At 44.6% G+C, this 22,451-nt stretch overlaps 1 pseudogene across 1 annotated transcript in view; it reads left to right on the forward strand.

Annotated features, from left to right (window-relative positions):
• The first annotated feature begins 17,134 nt into the window (after positions 1 to 17,134).
• The window catches only part of LOC308578315 (protein CIMAP1C-like), an 841,760-nt pseudogene continuing 836,443 nt past the window's right edge, over positions 17,135 to 22,451 (forward strand). The window contains exons 1-4 of the transcript in view: positions 17,135 to 17,246; positions 18,158 to 18,327; positions 19,670 to 19,780; positions 20,401 to 20,514. The product of the transcript in view is annotated as a protein CIMAP1C-like (transcript). The remainder of the gene's footprint in view (positions 17,247 to 18,157; positions 18,328 to 19,669; positions 19,781 to 20,400; positions 20,515 to 22,451) is intronic.

A 22,451-nucleotide genomic window follows, 5' to 3' on the forward strand; every position in this document is an offset into this window, starting at 1 on the left:
GGCTGACTGACCGAACCCAAAGGGTGCTCATCAATGGTTCCTCTTCATCCTGGAGAAGAGTGACTAGTGGGGTGCCACAGGGTTCTGTCTTGGGCCCGGTCTTATTCAACATCTTTATCAACGACTTGGATGATGGACTCAAGGGCATCCTGATCAAATTTGCAGATGACACCAAACTGGGAGGGGTGGCTAACACCCCAGAGGACAGGATCACACTTCAAAACGACCTTGACAGATTAGAGAACTGGGCAAAAACAAACAAGATGAATTTTAACAGGGAGAAATGTAAAGTATTGTACTTGGGCAAAAAAAATGAGAGGCACAAATACAAGATGGGGGACACCTGGCTTGAGAGCAGTACATGTGAAAAGGATCTAGGAGTCTTGGTTGACCACAAACTTGACATGAGCCAACAGTGTGACGCGGCAGCTAAAAAAGCCAATGCAATTCTGGGCTGCATCAATAGGAGTATAGCATCTAGATCAAGGGAAGTAATAGTGCCACTGTATTCTGCTCTGGTCAGACCTCACGGAGTTTTACGTTCTAAGAGATTTTTATGTCTAGTCCATACCTCATACAAGGATTTTCTAATGATGTGGTGCAGAAACCCTCTGTGAACTTTTGTCTTTCCATACCACAGGTAGGCGTGCCACCCGTATCTATTATCGAATCCCTCTAAATCTAGTACCTCCTCATTGTCTAATGCTATCCAATCACGCAACCAACAAAAACAAGATGCTTCATAATAAATTTTTAGATCTGGCTGGGAGAATCCACCTCTTTCTTTTGCATCAGTCAGGATTTTATATTTGATCCTAGGTTTCTTTCCCAGCCAGATATATTTAGAAATAAGTTTTCGTCAGATGTCAAATTGTTTCGTTCCACATATAATAGGAATGGTCTGGAATAAGATTAACAGTTTCGGAAGCATGTTCATTTTAATACCAGCAATTCTGTCCATCAACGATAATTTCATTCTGGTCCAAATTTCCAGGTCTTGTTTAATCTCTGTCCACACCTTTTCGTAATTATCTTTATATAAGTTGATGTTTTTTGTCATTAGCCATACCCCCAAGTATTTTACTTTTTTTTGCAATTGTTAGTCCTGTTTTCATTTGTAACTCTTCTATTTCTTTACTATCCATGTTTTCTGTTAGTAGTTTTGTTTTGCTCTTATTAAATTTAAATCCAGCAAGATGACAATATTCTTCTATTTTTTCCATTGCCTCAATTGAACTATTTATTAGTTGTTCCAACGTCAACACTACATCATCTGCAAAAGCTTTATATTTGTATTCTTTTAAACCAATTTCTATACCTTTTACTCTTTTTGTTTCAGTTATTTTTTTCAGCAGAACATCTAGTGTTGTTATGAATAATAATGGCAATAGCAGGCAGCCCTGCCTTGTCCCCTTCGTTATCTCAATTCTTTCCGTTAAAGTATTGTTAATTATTAATCTAGCGAATTGTTCGGAATAGATAGATTTAATTCCATTCAGATATTCTGAGCGAGTATCGAGGCAGCTTCTTATGTATTTTGTAACTTGATGCAAGAACCTTCCCTCTCAGTCTCAGTCACCTCACTGCTATGTTAGGAAAGTGATAGTGGCCTACCTTGGAAGACTGTTGTAAGAAAAAAGTAGGTTTTTTAAATTGTACCCATGGTTTTTCAGAACCTATGGCTTGTCTAACTGATGCACTTACCTGAACTCACCTTTTACATGCCTTCTGAGGACATCAATTTTTCTTTTTCTTCCATGCTGCCCCCAGCAAAGGAAATTTTTGTGTTTCATTTGTGTTCCTTTGCATACTTCTGTATCTGTATTTTATTTTGTTGTACTTAGCTTTGGGGAAAAACCCTTAATAGACAAATATACAATGTTTAAATTGTTATATTGAACCAAAAACAGAGGTGCCACACTACTGGCAATTGCAAGTTTGAGAACACTGCTGGAAATTAGCATGTTGAATCCTAAGATCATCTGTCCAGTGGTTGTTGCTTCTGCTCGGATGAATTGGATAAAATGATTCTAGGGTAATTAAATGTTGACCTACATATCCATTTTTCATTTTCATATACAGTGGTACCTCGGGTTAAGAACTTAATTCATTCCGGAGGTCCATTCTTAACCGGAAACTGTTCTTAACCTGAGGCACCACTTTAGCTAAAGGGGCCTCCCACTGCCGCCGTGCAATTTCTGTTCTCATCCTGAAGCAAAGTTCTTAACCCGAGGTACTACTTCCGGGTTAACAGAGTCTGTAACCTGAAGCGTATGTAACCCGAGGTACCACTGTATAGTTATTGTGTTCTATATAATTTTAAGTATAATTCCCCATACAAGTGAATAGTAAAAGAACTCATACAAGTAATGCTGACACAACCCCTCACACACACTACCATATTTTTTGCTCTATAAGACGCACCAGACCATAAAACGCACCTAGTTTTTGGAGGAGGAAACAAGAAAAAAAATATTCTGAATCCCAGAAGCCAGGACAGCAAGCGAGATCGCAGTGATCCCGCTTGCTGTCCTGGCTTCTGGGATAGCCACACGCAGCCCCCGGCAGCAGGATGAAGGCTTCTGTTGCCCGGGAGAACTTGCGCATGGCTAAGGCTCCCCCAAGACCTGTGCTCCCTTTAAAGAGCCTGTGAAGCGCTCTTTCCCTGGGGAAAAGCCAAGAGCCGCACACAAGCTCCACACGGCTAATAAAAGGGAGCACTGAGCAGAGCCTCCCGCCTGCATTCGCTCCATAAGACGCACACACATTTCCCCTTACTTTTTAGGAAGGGAAAAGTGTGTCTTATAGAGCGAAAAATGCGGTAAGTAGAATAAGAGAAGCATAACCACCCGACCCCACCCCTCTCCCTCTTTTGTCTTTTTCTTCTTCTTCTTCTTCCTAATTGTTTAAACCAGTTCATAAACCAAGAACTTATACACTGATCACTAATAATGAAACATATGTTGCAGATATTTTTCCACAATTATTATGCTATTTTTGTGACATACTAATGACATGAGAAAACTTGTATAATGTTATTCTTGTTTATATAAGCCAATAAACACACACACACACACACAATTTTAGTTCTCATTTCCCCTAATTTCTTTCCAAGCAATTTCCCCCAAAATAACACATTTCTGTTTGTTATTGCCACAAATATATGTATTTTTGATGCACACTTTTCCCTAACGTATGTGTCACGGGAAATGGGGTTGCTTGTGTGTAAATCTCCAGCCGTTCCAAACTGCTTAGGTGTGGTTGTGTCTTTTTCTGACTGAGCAGCCCTTTGCGCTGCTGCTCAGTCGCTAGCAGAATCCGTGAGTGAGTGTCTCCTAAATTTCCTCCAGCATAAGAATTCCTTAACGGACAACCTTCGCCTCGCCTCTCTGCGCGGAAGCCTTCTGCGCAGAGTGGGCGTGCCGAGTGGTGGTCCTCCACCCTCCTCACTGACTTCACTGGAAGAGTCTCGGAGCCTCGCCTCCGAGCTGCTCTCTGCCTCTCCCTTCTTCCTGGTGTCACCTGAACTTCCTTCCCCAGATGACGTTCTCTCTCTTCCCTTACTCTTCCCCTCTCCTGCAGAGTCCGGGAGCCTCGCCTCTCCCCTCTGCTCCGATGTCAGTTCCCTGACATCCACCTCCCTCCCAGGGCCCTCCAACCCCCCCGTCCTTTCCTCGGACGGTGATGCAGGAAACCCCCGGAAGGAACTCTCCCCTCCATCTGATGATTCAAACACCCCTCTCCATTTGCTGCTGTCTCTTCTCTCTCCCCTATCTCCCCAGTCGGATTCTTCTTCGGACAATTCCCCTTCCTCCTCTTCGGAGGCGGGAAAACCCTCAAACTCTTCCTCTTCATCGGTGGTGCCAAATTGCTCCCCCCAGAACCTCTCTGGTGGTTTGGGCTTTCCCGGATACCTGCTATGAAACTCCTCCTGCAGATACTCATCCCTAATCTCTTCTGCTGGGACCCATGCGTTTTCCGCTTCTGGCTCCCCCTCCCACGCCACCAAATATTCCACTCGTCCCCCTCTCCACCTGGAATCAAGAATTTCAGCTGCATGGCCACTGAATTCCCTTTCCTCCATCTGTGGATGCAAGGGTGTTTCACTTTGCTGACCCAGAAATTCCCTCCCCTCCCTGAACGGTGAGAGTAAGGACCTGTGGAACATGGGGTGCAGTTTCATGTGAGATGGCAATTTGAGCCTAAAGGCCACTGGATTAACTTGCTGGGCTACTTCGAACGGTCCCAGTTTCTTTGGCCTTAGCTTCTTGCACCCTCCTTTGAACGGCAACCCTTTGGTAGACAACCACACCTGGTCCCCCACTCTTATGGTTTCTCCCTCTCTGCGGTGCTTGTCTGCCTGCCTCTTGTACTCTTCCTTGGCCCTTTCCAGGTTTAACTTAAGCTGTTGGTGTAAAGCCTCCATTTCTTCCACAAATTTTTCAGCTGCGGGAACACTCCAACTTCCCTCCCCTTCCCCGGGGAAAGCCCTGGGGTGACACCCGTAATTCGCCATAAACGGACTCATCCCTGTGGACACATGTTCTGCGTTATTGTATGCAAACTCAGCCAGCGCTAATTTGTCCACCCAATCCTTCTCCCTCTCGCTGACGTAGCAGCGTAGATATTGTTGAAGTATGCTGTTAGCTCTCTCTGCTTGTCCATTGGTTTCTGGATGTCTGGCCGTTGAGAACCCAACCTCGACGTCCAGCAGACTCATGAGCTTCCTCCAGAATCTGGACGTGAATTGCCGGCCTCTGTCGGATAAAATCCTCAAGGGGGCGCCATGCAACCTGAAAACATGCTCTACAAACAGCTTTGCTGTTTCTTCTGCAGTCACCGCATGCGAGCACGCAATAAAATGGCACATTTTGGTCATCAAGTCAACTACCACCATTACTGCCGTTTTCCCCCTGGCTTTGGGTAAGTCCGTCATAAAGTCAATTGATACCACCTCCCATGGCCTCTCTGGTGTGGGTAAGGGCTCCAGTAACCCTGCAGGTGCTGTCCTCTCCCCCTTCGCTCTCTGGCAGCACTGGCACCCACGTACATACTCCTTCACATCTTCCCTCACCCGTGGCCACCAAAACTGCCTGGTGACCAGTAGCATTGTCTTATGTTGTCCAAAATGTCCTGCCGTGGGGTTGTCATGCAGTTGTTTGAGTATTCTGCTCCTCAAATCCCCCTCAGGTATGTACAATGCACCCTTATAGTACAGTGCCCCGTCCTTTACTTCGAACCCCCCCCCCCTGAGTTTCCCCAGTGATACCAATTTCTCGGATTTTGGTTTGTGCATATTGATCATCCCTCGTCAACCCGGCCAGCTCTTGCCTCCCGACGAACACTCCCCCCCACACCCATCTGCCCTCGGGAATGACATGACGTGCTTCTGGCCCTCCCTCCCCTTCTGCGTATTCGGGCTTGCGGGAGAGGGCGTCTGCTCTGACATTTTCCTTCCCAGGCACGTACCTAATCTCAAAATTAAACTTGGAAAACTCCTGTGCCCACCGCACCTGTCGTTGGTTCAGCACTTTCGCCGTTCTCCAATATTCCAGGTTCTTGTGGTCAGTACACACCTGGACTTTGTGCTGTGCGCCTATGAGAAAATGTCTCCATCGTCGAAAGGCCTCGTGAATTGCCAGCAGTTCCCGATCGTACACTGTATAGTTTTGCTCTGACTTGTTCAGCTTCCTGGAAAAGAGGGCACACGGCTTCCACTGTTCCCCATTTTCCTGCTGGAGCAATATGCCCCCCACAGCTCTGTCTGGCGCGTCCGTCTCTAGCCTCATCGGCTTCCGCAGATCCACATGTAGGAGCTGCTCTTCCGACGCGAAAGCCCTCTTAAGCTTTTCAAAGGAACGCTGGGCCTCTTCTGTCCATTCGAACTTCTTCTTACTGCTGAGACAATCCGTTATGGGTGCCGTTAGATGGGCGAAGTTCTTGATGAACTTCCTGTAGAAATTTGCAAACCCCAAGAACCTCTGCACGTCCTTCCTGTTCTTGGGAGGCTTCCATTCTAGAACGGCCTGCACCTTCCCCGGGTCCATGGCCAAGCCCTTGTCTGACAACCGATAGCCAAGGAACTCCACCTCTCGAGCGTGGAATTGGCACTTCTCCAATTTGACCCACAGCTGGTGCTCCTGCAGTCTCTTCAGCACTTCCCTGACGTCTTTTACATGCTGCTCCTCGTTCTCTGAGTAGATTAGGACGTCGTCCAGGAAGGCTACACAATTCTTGTACAGCAGGGACCCCAGCACGTGGTGCATGAAAGCTTGAAAGGTGCTCGATCCCGATTGTAATCCGAAGGGCATAACTAAGTACTCAAAGGCTCCCAGAGGGGTGAACATGGTGGTTTTCCATTCATCCCCCTCCCTCATCCTTATCAAGTTGTACGCCCCCCGAAGGTCCAGCTTGGTAAAAATCTTCCCCTTCCTTACCCTGGCCAAAATGTCATCAATTCTGGGCATTGGGAAGGTCACTGGTTCCAACACCCTGTTCAATCCACGGTAGTCCACTACGAGCCTGGGCTCATGGGAGTCTCGCTTGTCCACAAAGAACACTGGACTACCCCCCACCGCCCTCGATTCCCTTATGAACCCTCGCTTCAGGTTCTTGTCAATAAACTTCCGCAATTCCTGCATCTCCCTATCTGACATGGCGTACAGCTTGCCCACTGGCAGCTGAGCGTCTGGGAGCAAGTTGATCTGGCAGTCAAAGGGCCTGTGGGGGGGGGGGGTAGCCGATCCGCCTCCTTCTCGCTGAAGACTTCTTCCAAGTCCGCATACTGAGGTGGTATCTTCCCTTTTTCCCCTACTGCCATCCCTGCCACCCTGGCTACTGCCATCCTCAGGCCTTCACTTCCGTGGCAATGCTCTACGCAGTGAGCTGACCCAAAGGTGACTGTCCGCTGGTGCCACCCTACTACTGGGTCGTGCAGTGCCAGCCAACTCATTCCCAGTATGATAGGTGGTCCTGCTAAGGTGGCTACGTGAAAGACAATTGTCTCAGTGTGTCTGGAAACTGTCATTTTCATGGGCGGGGTCTGGTGGGTCACTTCCCCTCCCAAAAGTTCTCTCCCATCTATCGTGGTTACTTGCAGGGGATGTTCTAGAGGCACCACCTGTAGCTGGTGTTCTAGCGCAAAATCCTTGCTAAAGAAGTTGCAAGAGCTGCCTGAATCCAGCAGCGCCTTCACTTTGATGGGGTGTCCGTTTGGGAGTTCTAGCACCACCTCTATTGTGATGGCTGCTCGGGGGGGGGGTCTGGTTTGGGCACTACTACTGGTTGCTCGCCTGGCTGCTGTGCCCTCCTTCCTGCAGCCAAGCACGGCCGTTTCCCGGCGCCTCTTTTTTTTCCTCCTCACTCCCCACTGCCCCCACCATTCCTTGCCACGCCTTCTTCTGAGGGCATACTCTGGCAAAATGTCCCGGCTGCTGGCATAGGAAACACCTCTTACTGGTTTTCCCCTCCTTCTTACGCACCTCGCTGGAGTTTGAAAACCCGCGCACGCTCGCTTCTCCAATCTCCATTGGCTCCTCGGGTGGCACAGTAGACACTGGCATGTCTGGAATGCGGTTGTCATGCCAACGCTCTGCTCTCCCTTCCCGCCTTTCCAGAGCGCGCGTCTCTTGTCGGACTCCTACAGCGAGCGCCAACTTGGTCAGCTGGTCCATCGATTCCGGGCGGGGTGAGCGGGAAAGTTCGTCTCTCACCCAAGAGGATAAGCCCTCCTCAAATAACATTTGTACTGGTTGAGAACTCAGATCCCACCCAAGTTTATGGATCAGCATAGCAAATCTCGACCAGTACTCTCTCACTGACTGGTTTCCTTGTTTGCACCCCATCAGTTCTTTACGAGTCACACTCTCTTCAACATCGCTCGCGAACATGTGATCCATCACGCTAAAAAACTTTCTCAGGTCCTTCAAAGCCGCGTTCTCCGCCGCCATTAAGGGTCGGACCCAATCTCTGGCCCTCCCCTGCAGGTGCCCCACCACGAAAGCGACTCTTCCCCCATCGTCGGCAAAGTCATCGTGCTGCAGATCCAGCGCATACTGCACTTCAGTCTTAAAAGCGTTATAATCTCTGGGGTTGCCCCCAAAAGTCCGCACAAGTCCCCGTACCTTTCTTGCGATGGGGGTAATCTTCCCCTGGGCGTCATGTGTCCTCCTTTCATCCAGCCGCGCCGCTAGTAGAGCCAGTTGCTGCTCCAAGTCTCGGTTTCTCTCCTCCAGACTCTGTCCGCCTTTGGCCCCCTCTCCTGCGCCGGCTCCTCCAGTTTGACTCATGACTGTACCCCGGTCCTCTTGCACACAAGCAACGTAAAGGACTCACGGATTGCTGTCACGGGAAATGGGGTTGCTTGTGTGTAAATCTCCAGCCGTTCCAAACCGCTTAGGTGTGGTTGTGTCTTTCCCTGACTGAGCAGCCCTTTGCGCTGCTGCTCAGTCGCTAGCAGAATCCGTGAGTGGGTGTCTCCTAAATTTCCTCCAGCATAAGAATTACTTTGATCTGAAGCCTTTGAAGAGGAATTTAAAAGTTTCAATTTCGTGCATGACCTGAACTGTCGCTATAGGTACTAAGGGATTTAAACTTTTTTTTCTGCTTTGCTTTGAACTTAGTTTTTCCTCTCCCTGTGGATTTACAAAATTATTTAAAGAAACCCAGGTACTTGACTGCCAAACTATTAGAGCTGTCAGTTTGCGGACTTGATTTTTGCTACTCTGAACTGTTACTTTTGAGTGTTACTGGACTAGCTACTTTGAAACACTATTATCTGGCACTTTTCCTGAAACTTTGTTTAAATAAGGACTCACTCTGCTGGCTATAAAGAAGAGCGGAAGGTCTTTCTTGAAATTTATGAGTGGTTGGATACTGTTGGATTTTGGCAAAACTTTTTTAAGCTTTTACGCTTTGGAACAACTATTGGAAAAATTTCCTTTGTTCTCCTCAAGATTTGTTTGAACTCCCCCTGGTGGATTTTGGATTTACAACTGGTTGGGACTTGTTTTTTCTCTTTTTTCTTCCTTTAACTTGTTGTTTACTCTCTGGGCTTGTGGATTCCCATGGGAGCATACTAAATCTGACCTTGGTACGCAGACAGGAGTGGAATGAGTGGCACTGGGAAAACAAGATCGGCCAAAGCTAAAGCTAAACAATTAACTCAATCAACATTAACTTCCCAGTTGCGCAGATCATCTGTTCCTACTGTTTTGGGAACACAAGAATTAGAAACTGAGCTGACTTTATCAGAAGGCATGGCAGCTGGAGGAAACGAATCAGTACTAGACAAAATCTTGGAGAAGTTGGAAACATTGGACAAAAAAGTGGATGTACAATCGGCAAAGATTGACCAAAATACTGCCAGCCTAAATAAATTAACTGAACAAGTGACCTTACATGCACAATCAATTGGGAAGCTTTTTGAAGCTACTACAGAGAATCGTAAAGCTACCACAGAGAATCGTAAATTGGCTGAGGAAGTTAACCAGAAAGTGGAAGCAGTGAAGGAGGAGGTTAAACCACTGACTAAACAGATTGGTGAACATCAGGCCTACCTGTCTATGATTGAATTACGCAGTCGGGAAAATAATCTGAGGCTGAGATCAATTTTAGAACTGGAACAAGGGAATTTAACGGAATATTTGACAAAAGAACTTTCCAAGTTTTGGAACTTGGAGGAAGACAAGGACTTTAAAATCGTTAGTGCCTTCAGACTTGGAAGAGTAGCAAGGAAGGACAGACCCAGAGACTGTTTGATTACTTTGAGATCTAAGGAAGAGAAGGATAAAATACTAAGTTTACATTACGAAAAATCACTTGTAATCCAGGGAAGGAGAGCAGAAATTTACAAAGATATCCCTAAACAACTTTTGGATCTAAGAACCACCTATACAGAACTAACCAAACTGTTGAGAAGTAACTCAATCCTTTTCAGGTGGGAATTTCCTCAAGGATTATCTTTCACATTCAGAGGGAAGAAGGTGAAAATTAAAACACCCGAGGATAAAGATAAGTTCCTGCATGATTACGGAGAAGACCTTCAGAAAGTGATTACAGGGCCTGAGGCTTGGTCACCGCCACCGCCTGCACCTACACCTTTGGGATCTGAGGAACAGAAGAAAGAAACACCACCCTCTACAGAATAACAGACTCGCCCAGGATGTCTCTGCAACTTCTTAGCTGGAACATTAATGGTGGAAATTCCCCGGAAAAAAGGAGAAGGATATTCCATATATTAAAGAAAGAACAATTGGACATTATTTGCCTACAGGAAACACATGTGACTAGGCTCCACAGAAAAGTGTTAATTAACAAAAGATTAGGCCAAGAATTTATTTCATCAGACCGAGTCAAAAAGAGAGGAGTGGTGATTTATGCAAAGGAGAGCCTATCACCAAAATTCCTTTTTAAAGATGAACAAGGAAGAATTTTGGCAATCGAAATTCAAACCCAGGGTGAAAAGTTCTTGATACTGGGAATCTATGCACCGAACGAAGGGAAATCAGAATTTTATAAGAAGCTGCATGAGACAATGCTGGACTATCTGGACTATAATAACATCATTATGATGGGAGATATGAATGGGGTGGTGTCTACAAATATGGATAAGTCACATGGCCAAAGCTTGACAAAAGATGGCAGACTACCTAAAACTTTTTTTGAACTGACTGACAATATGGACTTGATTGATATCTGGAGGACAAAAAAACCCCTAGGAAGAGAACGAACATTCTTTTCTGAAGCCCAACTGACATGGACAAGAATCGACCAAATCTGGATAACTAGAGGTCTGGCACCCAAGATCAGAAAAGTGGAAATCTGCCCAAAGACTTGCTCCGACCATGACGCAGTAAAGATGGATATGAGACTAACTACAACCGGCTCCTTTAGATGGAAGATGAATGACACCCTGCTCAGAGATCAGGAGATTATCAAAAAGGCCCAAAAAGCTTTGAAGGACTATTTTGAAATAAATTTGAACACCACGGTGGAAAAAAGAGTAATCTGGGACGCAAGTAAAGCTGTAATGAGGGGGTTTCTGATACAACAGAACACCATAAAGAAAAGAGCACAGAACGAGAAAAAGGAAAAGATTTTGGAGAAAATTAGGGAATGCGAGAAAAAGTTAAGATCGAAACCGAAGTCAAAGGAGATTCTGAGAGAAACTAAACTCTACCAAGTACAATACTCTAAATTGATAAATCAGGAAGTGGAGTGGAAAATCAAGTTAATGAAACAAAGATCATTTGAATCGGCAAATAAATGTGGAAAGCTGTTAGCATGGCAGCTGAAAAAGAGACAAAAACTAAATACGGTTACCAACTTAGAGATTGAAGGGAAAAACATTCAGAATCCTGTGGAGATTAGAAAGTGCTTCCAGAGATACTTTAAGCAACTTTACACTCAAGCTTTTTGTTCAGAATATATCGCACCCATACCATTCTCAAATCCTTGGCCTACCCCCATCCCATGAAGATTCTTTTTCATAAAACTCCAAGAGATATTGTCAAAGGCTTTCTCCGCGTCCACAAAAATCAGAACTGCTTTAGTGTTTATATTCACCTCTAGTAGTTCCAAAATGTCTATTATGTTCCTCACATTGTCTGATAAATGCCTTTTAGGGAGAAAGCCTGCTTGGTCCTTATGAATTTTCTCCATCAACACTCTTTTCAATCTTTTTGCCAAAATGTCTGCAAAAATTTTGTAATCCACATTAAGTAATGATATTGGGCGGTAGTTCTTAAGTTGAGTCTTTTCAGTCTCTGTCTTTGGTATGAGTGTAATATACGCTTCTTTCCACGATTCTGGCGCCCTTTTCCCCTCTAAAATCTCATTACAGACTTCCTTTAGTGGTTGCACCAACCACTCCTTCAAAGCTTTGTAGTATCTGGAAGTCAGTCCATCTGGTCCTGGAGATTTGCCCAATTGCATGTTCTGAATGGCACCCTCTATCTCTTGTTCTGTTATTCTCTGATTTAGATCCACCTTACTTTGATGAGAGATTTTTTGTAATCCATATTTTTTAAGGAATTCATCTATGTCCTCTTCATTCTGTGATCCTTGTGAATATAACTTTTTAAAATAACTCAGGAAACAATTTCTAATCTCGTTGGGTTTGGATATATTCTTTCCATCCACTTCTAGATTTGTAACTGTATTTAGTTTCTGTCTCTTCTTCAATTGCCAGGCGAGAAGTTTACCACATTTATCTGCCGATTCAAATGTCTTTTGTCTCATTTGCTTTATCTTCCACTCAATCTCTTGATTCATCAATTCCATATATTGTGTTTGATATAGCTTGATCTCTCTCAAAATCTCCTGGGACTTTGGTTTTGATCTTAATCTTTTCTCTCCTTCTTTTATCTTTTCCAAAATCTTTTCCTTCTTCTCATTTTGCTTTCTCTTTTTTATTGAATTTTGTTGAATCAAAAATCCTCGCATCACAGCTTTGCTTGCGTCCCAGATCACTCTTTTTTCTACATCGGCCTTTAAATTTATTTCAAAATAGTCCTTTAAGGTTTTTTGGGCCTTTCTGTGGATCTCCTCGTCTCGAAACAGGGTGTCATTCATCCTCCATCTGAATTGACCAGTTGTTGTAAGTTTCATCTCCATCTTCACGGCGTTATGGTCGGAGCAAGTCTTTGGGCAGATTTCTATTTTTTTAATCTTTGGAGCCATCCCACTAGTAATCCAAATTTGGTCGATTCTGGTCCAGGTCATCATTGCTTGAGAGAAAAAAGTTCCCTCTCTCTCTCGAGAGGGTTCCTTGTTCTCCAAATATCTATTAACTCCATATTTTCAGTCATTTCAAAGAAGGTCTTCGGAAGTCTCCCTTCCTTGGAGATTGTCAGTCTTTGTGCCTTGTCCATATTTGTAGAAACCACACCATTCATATCTCCCATAATTACTACGTTATAGTCCAAATAATCCATCAGAGTTTCATGCAACTTCTTGAAGAATTCCGCCTTCCCTTCATTTGGTGCATAGATTCCAACTATTAACAATTTTTCTCCTTGTACTTGTATTTCCACTGCCAGGTATCTTCCTTGTTCATCTTTAAACATCATTTTTGGGGCCAATTTCTCTTTTGCATAAATCACCACTCCTCTTTTCTTAACTTTGTCCGATGAGATGAATTCTTGTCCTAATCTTTTATTTATAAGTAGTTTTCTGTGTACCCTGGTCACATGGGTTTCTTGTAAACAGATCAAATCCAATTGTTCTCTTTTCAAAATATGAAAAACTTGGCGTCTTTTCGTGGGCATGTTCAGCCCATTACAATTCCAACTAAGGAATTGCAGGGCCATCTTGTTATTTGTCACTTACTCCTCCTACCGCTCCAAGTTGTTGCTCTTCCTCTGATGGTGGTGGTTTAAGCCCAAATGATAGATTCAGAATGTCCACTACTCTTTTTTGCTCTGAGATTGGGTCTACCGTTCCCTTCTGCAGATCCTCGTGGTTTCTCTCCAAGAATTTCTCTTTGTCTTGAATTGTTTTTATTTTCACCTTCTTTCCCTTGTAGTTAAAGGACAGTCCTTGTGGAAACTCCCACCTGAAGAGTATGTTGTTCTTTTTCAGCAGGTAGACCAGATCTTTATAGAAGGTTCTCACCTCCAAAATATATTTAGGGATGTCCTTAAAAATCTGTATATGAGAATTTCCAATTTCCAAGGCCTTTTGGTAATGTAGTTTCAGTATTTTGTCTCTTTCTTCCTTGGATCTGAAAGTAATCAGGCAATCCCTCGGAGTCTTTCTGTTTTGTCTCCTGCCCAGTCTAAATGCTGTTATTATCTTAAATTCTTCTTCCTCCAATTCTTCCTGCCAAAAGTCAGAAAACTCTTGTGTAAGGAACTCCACAAGGCTGTCTCCTTCACTTTCAGGAATTAGTCTTAATTTCAAATTTCTCTCCTTTCTCTGTAATTCCATCAAAGACAAGGCCGCATCATGTTCATACACTTTTTTAGAAAACGGTTCTAATTTTTCCTGTGTCTCCTCAGCAATCTTTCTGGCATCCTCTGCGATTTTACGTGTTGCCGAGTTTTCTTCAATCAGTTTATTTATAGATTCTGTGTTGGATATCACACTTTTCGTATTCAAATCCAGCCTTGCTGTTAATTCTGTTAGTTTTTGTGAATTTTCTGTACTCTGCTGTGTCAAAGCTTCCAGGGATTGATTTATCTTGAGTAACGCCTGTGTCATTGACTCCATGGAGACAGCCGTCACTTTTTCCTGCCCAGCTGCACCTGTCGGTGTTAAACTTGATATTGAGCCTCTTTTCTTCTGTTGCTGTTGCTGCTGTTTTGCTTTAGCTCTCGTAGTTATCTCCTCTGCTGGGCCACTCATGTCCCAAGGACGTTCTCACAGGAACAATTTCCAAATGGAAAATCCCACTGTCTTAATCTGTTATTCTGCAACTGTTACTTCTCAGCCCTCTAGAGGGGGCAAAACATAATGTCCAAGTGAAGGAAACAAAGAATATAGAACAAAGAAACCAGGAAACTTCAATATAAATGCTGCAACACTTTTTCTATGTAGTTTCTCTGTCAACACAGTCCAGTCTGGTATATTGTAGCAGCAAAACCCCAAAACTTTGTATCAGTTAAGTCCTCAACTATGTAGCCTTGTAACAAGTTTCTAAAATCTTTTCACTGTCCTGGTATCTTATTTTGACAGTCCGTCTCAGGGGATTGAGGCAGCGGAAAGTTTTTCTCTTTCAAAAATCATGCAGGTTAATGAGGTTACTTTCCCTCCCCTCTGCCCCTGCCTGCTAGAGAGGAGATTTATATCCAAATGCCAGACTTAAATAGTCCTATTGTTATTTCCCTTCAGATGCAGCTCTTTGTTTTTCGTTGCTTCATCTGTCATGCAGTCGGGGGAAGGCAGACTTCCTTGATTTTAACCTCCCCCGTTTCCGGCCAAATTTCCAATTTAAATTTAAAAGTTCCCGATAGTCATTCAATCCGAATTCAATTTGCAGGAAGGAATCGGCGCTCTCCGTCAATGGCGACGCGGCTTCACTCTGCGGGCTGGGTAGCGACTCTCAGCACCGCGCTCTCCCGATGCCGTTCCGGAGCCTTTAAAAAGGCAGTAAAGGGGGGCGCTTCTGGTGCCCACCGAGTCTCCTTGTTCACAGGCATCCGCGCCTGTGATTTTAGGGGTCCCCCACTTGCCGTAGCGGGTCAGACCCGAACTCGTGGAGCAGTCCTCCTCCGGAGCTCGGAAAGAGGACCGCCATAAACGCTGGCGCCGACCGGAAGTAAAGGCTTTCTGGGAAATGATCTATAATGAGTTAAAAAAGGTATTTAAGTATACCTTCCTTAAGAAACCAGAGGCCTTCCTTTTGGGCATTGTCGGCCAAGGGGTGTTAAAGAAAGATAGAACCTTTTTTATGTATGCAACAACAGCAGCAAGAATACTCATTGCAAAGCACCGGAAGACCCAAGATTTACCCACACTGGAAGAATGGCAGACGCAACTGATAGACTACATGGAACTGGCTGAAATGACTGGCAGAATCCGAGACCTGGGAGAAGAGACGGTGGAAGAGGATTGGAAAAAATTTAAAGACTATTTACAAAAACACTACAAACTGTATGAATGTTAGGAGAATGCACGATTGAAAGTAACACGGCAGTAGAAACTTTGTTGTAAAATATATGAGAATAAGTGAGGTTTAAGGAAATGATGAAATTTGAAGCAATATTATGTTTAAATCAAGCAGTTTAATTTACGATAAAGTTATTTAAAAGTTGGGACATAATATCCGAGATTTACAAAATAAGAATTGAAATAAGGTAATAAATTGCTGTCTATAACTATGTGACTGAGAACGCAGGGAAGGGTGATGCGAGGAAGTCCAAAGATTATGAAAATATGACTTATGAACAACTGTGTTTTATATGTATTCTTCTTTTATTCTTTGTTTATTTCTTAACTTTGCTTTGACTTTTTCTGTCTGTATGGTGATGGTATTTTATATGTTTGGTGGTTTGTTCGTTATTTTAAAAATTGCAATAAATATTTTATTTTTTTTTTAAAAAAGAATTCCTTAACAGACAACCTTCGCCTCGCCTCTCTGCGCGGAAGCCTTCTGCGCAGAGTGGGCGTGCCGAGTGGTGGTCCTCCACCCTCCTCACTGACTTCACTGGAAGAGTCTCGGAGCCTCACGTCCGAGCTGCTCTCTGCCTCTCCCTTCTTCCTGGTGTCACCTGGACTTCCTTCCCCAGATGACGTTCTCTCTCTTCCCTTACTTGTCCCCTCTCCTGCAGAGTCCGGGAGCCTCGCCTCTCCCCTCTGCTCCGATGTCAGTTCCCTGACAGTATGTCCACATTGTTTTTTGTTGGAGAACCATGTGGCAAAATTCCAAGAAGTGCAAATTTCAAAAGAAAGCTGCGTTTCAGTGTGCCTCTTGTTTAAGGAAGGGTGAATTGGGTCAGTTTCATGTTAAGGGAACTGAATTTCCTCTCCATCCCTCTGTTCATATTGAGAAACATTCTCTTTTGCTTTGAGGTTCATTTTTTTATGCTTTCTGGACTTTTTGTTTCATTTTAACTGGGATGTGGTCATTGTTGCCCAGGCAGCCTGTGCAAACACCCCTCTCTGAGCTCCTGGGAATGGGGAAAGGTTAGAATACAAATGCTGCAAATAAAACGAAAAAATGGAACCAAAAAAATCAATGAATACTATATCATATGAAGGCAAAGGAATGGGGAACATGGTCTTAGCATGGGCATAGCGAGGACTTTTGTTAGCGGGGCAGAAATGACATGATTGGTCAGTTAAGTATTTCTATTGTTTTATTTGATAGGGAGCAGCTGCCCTCTGTCCCCCCCCCCCTTAGCTATGCCCATGGGTCTTATGAAACAAAATGTGGTATTTTGGGCTTGTGGCTCTCCCCCCCCCCCCCGGGCTGGTAACTTGCAAGGAAGGAGGACTTGTATTAGCAGCACACAAAGAGAGAGAGAGAGAGAGAGAGAGAGAGAGAGAGAGAGAGAGAGAGAGGAGGGAGGGAGGGAGAGGGAGAGTATTCTGCCAGAACCATGGTAATATGGAAATAAACAAGTCTGGTTCCACACTTGCATCAGCATCGCCTGGGCAACCTGGGAGCGAATTGCGACATGAGGCATTGTTTATGTTCCAAAAAGGAGGGGGTAGAGGAGGAATTGGAAAGCTGAGTAACATCCCCACTCCTTATTGAAATCTACATCCAGATTTCCATTCCATCCAGAGAAGCAGCATCAGCGGTATGGGTGACTGACACAACCAATTGCTACTTTGATTGGTAACTGAAATCCTAAGACCTTTGTTTACTGTGTATTAGCATGATTAGGGTTAGGGAGCATAGCAATGCAAAGGCCAGTTGCCACCTCTCTTAGAAACTCCAGAGAATTAGAAAGACACAGAAGAAATTGTTTGTATTCTCCAAATGCTGCCCCACAGACCATGCCACTACAAGGAGATGACAAAAGGCATTGTTTTTGTGCCCTGTATTTAAGTTTTATTCCCCACCCCCTCCAAAGTGCTCAGGGTGAGGGATCAGGCCTGGTCTCATGCTCTGGAGGTGGTGCTCCCTTCATTCTGCTCCCATTCCTGGTTTAAATAAACAAAGGCACACAGACCTCTGGATTCACCCTCATTCCCTTAGCCCTTACAGTGCAGGGGCTGCAAAGGGGCTCTTCTCTGTCTGTTGTTGGACTAAAACTCCCATCATCCCATGGTGACTGGGGCTGATGGGAGTTGGAGTCCAACAAGCTCTTGGGATGTTGGCTACCCTGGCCTAGGTACACGCCGTTAAATCACATAAACAAGCAGCAATCTCCATTCTTTTAGCACTTATGGTCCTTATGTGGCCAAAACAGCACCATCTGTGCAAGACGGAGGGCTCAGCAAGCCTGGAGAAAACGGCAAGGTTTGAAGATAGGATAGGATAGGATAGGATAGGATAGGATAGGATAGGATAGGATAAGATCCCTCAGAGGAGAACACTCCCCCCTCCCCAAATAGCCCAATGTGAACTTAGCATACTTAGTGGAAATTGAATACTGTTTGGGGTGGGGTAGAACGGAGTAGCTGGAACCCTGAGCTGCAACACTCCATGGTGCAACATTTTATTGCAGGTTGGACTTGCATTCATTCATTTACTTTCATTCCCCAGAGCACTGGTGACACATACGACTCCCCACTGCAGTGGGCACACTCCAATGCCGACTTCCAGAGCCAAAGGTGCAGCTCAGCCTGTTAGTTGTCTTTCTGGTATCTCTAAGCATCCAGCCAGAGTGCCGGCCATCAAGAAGCAGTATGCGTCCATCAGTGCCAAGTATAAAGGTGAGCTGTGGGAATAGATGGGGCAAGAGAGAGAAGGAGATCAGGAATACAGAGGTACCCATATCTTTGCCAGTCTGGATGTGTTCAACAGCATTGTTGAAAGACCCTCTGGCATCTGGTTAGCCCCTGTGAGAACAGGATGCTGGACTCGGTGGCTGGCTGGCTTGATCCATCAGGGTTCCTTTTTTGTTCTTGTGGAAACCAAAGAAGGAAACTGATCTACATTTCTCAGTCACCATCAGAACTTTCTTCCAAGAGTACTGCTAGCATGCGAGACAGTGCATATTTCCTTGTTAATAAATAATAATAAATAATAAATTTTATTTATATCCCGCCCTCCCCAGCCGAAGCTGGGCTCAGGGCAGCTAACAACAATAAAATAATACAACATTCTAAAATCATTTCATTATAAAATTTATTCAAATCAAATTGATGGCAACCATTGGGCTAGAGTTCTGTGAAGATTGCCAAAGGAGGGAGTCAGGCTAATAATATTTTTTTTTCTTTTGTTTTCCTTTTCCTGTGGCTGGTATGTCACCACTGCTGTTGTCCTACCAGGGTAACGCTTGTTTAAAGGGGATGAAGGAACGGGGTTGGGAAAGTACAGGCAGAGCATAGGTGGTTGAGTAAAATGGGAAATCTTCTCTGGCTTGAATTATAGTCCGAGCCACAGAAGAATTCAGGTGCCTTGTAATGCTCACTTCCTATTGCAATGCAAATATCCTGGCCCAAGGCTAGCGAGATTTTACCAGAGGGAGAAGAAAAGTATGTTGTGGGACTTCCATCAGCCCCAGCCAGTCTGGTTCAATGGTCAGAGATGATGGGAGTTGCAGTGCAGCAACACCTGGAGATCAAACACATCCATTCTTAAGGAAATTAGCCCTGAGTGCTCACTGGAAGGACAGATTGTGAAGCTGAGGCTCCAATACTTTGGCCACCTCATGAGAAGACTCCCTGGAAAAGACCCTGATGTTGGGAAAGATGGAGGGCACAAGGAGAAGGGGACGACGGAGGATGAGATGGTTGGACAGTGTTCTCGAAGCTACAAACATGAGTCTGATCAAACTGCGGGAGGCAGTGGAAGACAGGAGTGCCCAGCATGCTCTGGTCCATGGGGTCACGAAGAGTCGGACACGACTAAACTACTAAACAACAACAACAACACCTAGAGAGCTGTAGCTCCAAAACCCAATATATTATTCAATATATTATTCAACACAATATATTATTCCATTTTGCCCTTTTACCCAGTGTGGCAGCTCATAATCTGCAAATGCTAATGGTTCCGGGTTGTCTTCCCATTATTTTTTTTATTCCTCCCCCCCTTGTGGTTCTCTTGCAGGGCCAGGACCTGGGAAGTATGGTAGGTAGCCTCTCACTGGCATTAAGGACCATGACTTCACCAAGTATGCTGAGCCAGCCTACACAATGCGTGTGAAATCCAGTGAAAGATGTAAGATGCTGACAAGTTAGGTTCTGTGTTATTTGGGTTTTCCCAACAGCATTAACTGACCCACAGGGTGAAGCTGGCTAAACAACTGTTAAATTTGCTGGCAAAACATTTGAACAGAGATTGACAACCTGTGTTTTTGGGACTCTCTAATTATCGGGGCCACAGTTGATGGGACCTGGGTGATCCATGATCAAGAGCTGGGTGGCTTTCCAAAGTTTCCATTCCAACTGGATCAATGGCACTGCATGTAGGGGGCTAATGTAGTTGTTTCTTGACTACAACTCCCATCAGCCCCAGTCAGCATGGTCAAGAATGATAGGAGTTGTAGTCCAGCAAGGGCTGGAGGGTCTTATACTGCTGATTATTATGGTTGCACAAAAATCAGGGTTCTCAGTTGTACAGCTGTGGACCTTAGTGGGAAGAGGATGATCTACACTTAAGCCATGTTGAAGGATAACAGGAATGGAGGTGCAGGGGGGCGGAGCTTAACATATTCACTGCTATCTAGCTAGTGGGTGCCTTTAATTGATATCGGATAGGAAGTCAGTCATTGCAACCAAGCTAAATAGCTCAGAATCCACACCATGCCTCATGCAGACAATTCTTCTTTCCTTTGCAAGTGATCTCGATCACGGAGAGTCCTGGGCCCTGCTACTATGTGGACCCAAGCATTTCCCGTCTAGGGATATGGAGACCAGTTTCATTCCGCATGGTGCAAGACAGAAAGCGGGCATGTAAGTTGAAAGATGAGAGATACTATGATGGTCAAGATGGGGCTGGAGTGGCATCTGTGCAATTTTGTGATGAAAATGTTTCTTTCTCACCTTGTGCAAAGAAGGCTTGTTGGTCAATCCCTGAACATGAAAGAGAGGGAATGAAAAAGAATGAGTGTGAGTGAATGAGCAGGTGTGTTATGCATGAAAATGGATGTGTGGGAGCATTATGTGTGGAGCTGTGGTCTTAAACCACTGAGTCTCTTGGGCTTGCTGAGCAGAAGGTTGGTGGTTCGAATCCCTGAGACAGGGTGAGCTCCTGTTGCTCTGTTCCAGCTTCTGCCAATCTCGCAGCTTGAAAGCATACCTGTGCAAGTGGATAAATAGGTACTGCTCCAGGGGGAAGGTAAACGGCGTTTCCATGCACTCTGGCTTCTATCACAGTGTCCCGGTGCACCAGAATGCTGGCCACATGACCCAGAAAGCTGTCTGCTCCTTCAGCCTGAAGTGAGATGAGCGCCACACCGCATAGACGCCTTTGACTATGTATGTAAGGTCCTTTACCTTACATTTACCTTTTACCTGCATGCATGTGGATTTGTGTATGAATGACAGAGAGCAGGGGTAGACTTTGGTAATACGGTTTTCTAAGTGAGGACAAAATTTGGCACTTCCCCCAATATATTTTATTTCCACAGTAATTCCTTTTGGTACAGTTGCTTTTTAATGGGGTTTCTCAGTAGGTACCCACATGAATATAAGTATTAATTATTATTATTATTATTATTATTATTATTATTATTATTATTATTATTACTACTATTATTATTGCTACTACCAATATTATTATTACTATTATTATTATTTTATGCCCCCTTGGCTCAGCACCCTGAGCAGGGGAACAGCCTGCACTGCCCTAGATCTGGCACTACAGAGAGAAGCATATGAAAAAGAGACAGGTGGCCTCACCCTCTTTTTTTATCAGCCACACTCACTGTTTGTCCCAGCCCCACTGGTTTGCAGGCCCTGGAAGGTTGACTGCATGGGAGTGTTGTCCATAGGCTGTAAAAGTTTATTCACTCTTTGATAAAAAAAATATTTCTGAGTAGGGGGTGTCAAGAACCAGACAGGAAAACCAGCTATGTACAGAGACCTTACCTAAGTGGGCTGTTTGATGTGGGAGATTGTCTGGGGTGATATCAAAGTGTAGTTTAAAAGTGTCTGTGACGCCCATCCATCCCTCCATTCATTCCATGTGAGTGTGTGATCCCTATTGCTTTCCAGCTATTGGCCTTGACCGAGTGGGGCTGCTCTGGATAAAGGGGCATTCAAGGAACTGGGGGAAATATAGTTTTCCTGATTGGTGTTCCACCAAGTCAACTGGGTTGAAAAACACTTTTTACCATTAGGGTGTCTAAGTGTCCTACTTTACAGAGGGCAATCCTCTAGGCAAAGGGTTCTTCCATGTGCTATATATATCAATAGTAACACCTTGAACCTGGCCTGGTAGCAAATCAGCAGCCAGTGCAGATCTTTGAGCACAGGTGTTATATGCTGACAAGGTCTCACTCCTGCCAGCAATCATGTTGCAGCATTCTGGTCAATCACGCTGGAAGTCTCATCTTCCTGATGCCAAGGGACCATAAGATGTTGAGCATGTGGCTGATGAACGGACAGAAAGGAGAGCCACCAAAAACAGCATAAGGGAAAACAAGAGGGTCATGTTGCTTTAGAGTCATAATCTAGGAAGTAGTCTGGAGGGTACCTATGGAATTAACAGTAAATGACAGTGAATTGCAAGGGAAGATGTCATGGAAGAGATTAATAGCACTGCACTCTTAACTCCACAGGTGATGAACTTAGTTGGAAAGGCTGCTAGAAGAGGAGATTGGAGGACAATGCCATGATTTTTAAAAGTGGGGGGGATTTTCAGTCAAAGCAAGGAGGATAGTGCCTCT

The sequence above is a fragment of the Podarcis bocagei genome, assembly GCF_964188305.1.
Source record: "Podarcis bocagei genome assembly, chromosome: W".
Lineage (NCBI taxonomy): Eukaryota > Metazoa > Chordata > Lepidosauria > Squamata > Lacertidae > Podarcis > Podarcis bocagei.